Genomic DNA, 2,024 nt, shown 5'->3' with positions numbered 1-2,024 from the left:
AGTCTTCTTTTGAGCGCCACAAGAGAAATTCTCCTTCCCAGGAGCTTAACTATGATTGATTCCCACCATTCTTTGCATATTTCTTTTTTCAAAGATTCGCTAATCACCAGATTGTATACCCCATTTTCAGTTTTTTCAATGCTGATTTCCTGCTCTTCATCACTCTCCTCAGCACTTTCTTCTTCCATTTTGTCCTCCTGAGACTCCTTCTCTACTTCCTTTCCATTTCCCCCTTGTTGTGCTTTTCCTGCCCTGACAGCTTGGGCAAAGGATCTCTTGCTGTTTTCTTCATTGTTTGTTCTCATCACTCCGATTACATGTATGTCTGCTTCTGCTCCTTCAGTACCCCTTTCTTCTTCCATCCAATCTTCTTTTCTGGCTACTGGTGTAGAATTTCCCGTAAATTCTTCATCTTCTACTATCTTTCTCACCTTCTTCGAAGACCTGTGTAGCAGCTCTCCTTCCGATCTTGCGCTCAGCCTTGGCCCATGCGGTCTAGCAGCTCCCCCTCTCACAAAGCCACCTCTCATGGGGCTCTCCTTCGTTATTGTTCAGACTCGGCAAGCACCTGGTCCTTCGTTATCTATCTTTTTGTCAATATTCTTTACAAGAATGATTTTTTAAAAAGACAAATGCAAAGTAAAATATGCCATCCCATTTAATTTGTTGGGTTGACCATAAAGGATTTGGACTGAAAATTTATGCCCATGAACAAAACATTTAGTCAATTTGTATAACCTGGGGATATAGATAAATTGAATCTCTTGACCCAAAAAAAAAAAAAAGATAAATTGAATCTAGATAGATCGTACTAGCTAGTCCATTTAACAACTTTAGTGAGTGTGACTACTCGATAAGCCCTTACATGCATATTTGCATAGGACTACAGGAGGCCATATAAAAAAAAGTTGCTTATTCGAGTTGTTCAAATTATATTACTTTTTCCATCGACATCAATTAATTTTTTTAATTTTAAATTTTAATCCAAAATTTTAATATTAAATCCTAAATTCCCAAAAAATAAAGCAAAAAAATATTTTAATAATAAAAAAATGGATTAATTTCGACTATTTAAAAATTAATTCTCTGTACTTTTTATATTATTATAATGGAAACCTAAAATGTAAGCTGACTTACCATTTTTCTTTCCTCGTTCATTTTTCAGCCAACTGAAATTCAAAGTTAACATCTCATATCATGAAATTCAAATGTTTTGAATATTTTATTGAAAGTGATATGTTTTTCCCCACTCACTGTCTTAGGTGACTAAGTTTGAATGTGGAGGGTACTCAATTGGCATTAGCTGCAGCCTCTTCTTATTGACAGAGGTTTTGGCAGTTGACAACTTCCTCAAGAAATGGACAGAGATATACCAAGAAATGTTACCCCAAAATGGAGAAATTAAGAAATCCATATTTATCCACCCTTTAGTGAAAGATCATGAGGTTCTCCCCAGCCATGTAATCAGCCGCACATTCAGCAGAAAGCGAGCAGAAAGCATGATTTTCAAGATCACTTCCACCACTGATGTGATGATCATGAGTATCAATCAAGAAACATGGAGGGAGTTAGCCATGCTTTGTGTTAAAAACTTAGAACAAAAACATAACATACAAATGGGTTCAAAATTTTCTTTCCTTGTGAAGAAACACTCATCCTCATCATCAAGTGGGGTCATCACAATTGAAAGCTGCTCAAATAATGGTGGAAACAATGTTAAGAGGTTGGGTCTCAAATATCAAATCTCCCTAGCAACGTGGAACGAGTTTGGATTGTACAATGTAGCATTTTGTGAAGCAAACAAACCTGTTCATGTTTCATGTTGGGTTGCGTCTTCAGTTCCTGAAGGACATGTTATGGCAATGCCACACCCAAGGGATAATTTATCTGCAGTGATTATAGTCACACCTCCAACTCCAAATTGAATTGAAGCAGAACATACACGAGGATAATATCCATTTAAGCTTAGCTTGCAATAAATAAATCAAGTTAGCTTATGAGCTACTTGTGGATAGATTATTAAT

This window comes from Arachis duranensis, chromosome 9 (assembly GCF_000817695.3).
Source record: "Arachis duranensis cultivar V14167 chromosome 9, aradu.V14167.gnm2.J7QH, whole genome shotgun sequence".
Classification (NCBI taxonomy): Eukaryota; Viridiplantae; Streptophyta; class Magnoliopsida; order Fabales; family Fabaceae; genus Arachis; species Arachis duranensis.
The sequence above is the reverse complement of the archived record's forward strand: the minus strand, read 5'-3'. Positions refer to the sequence as shown.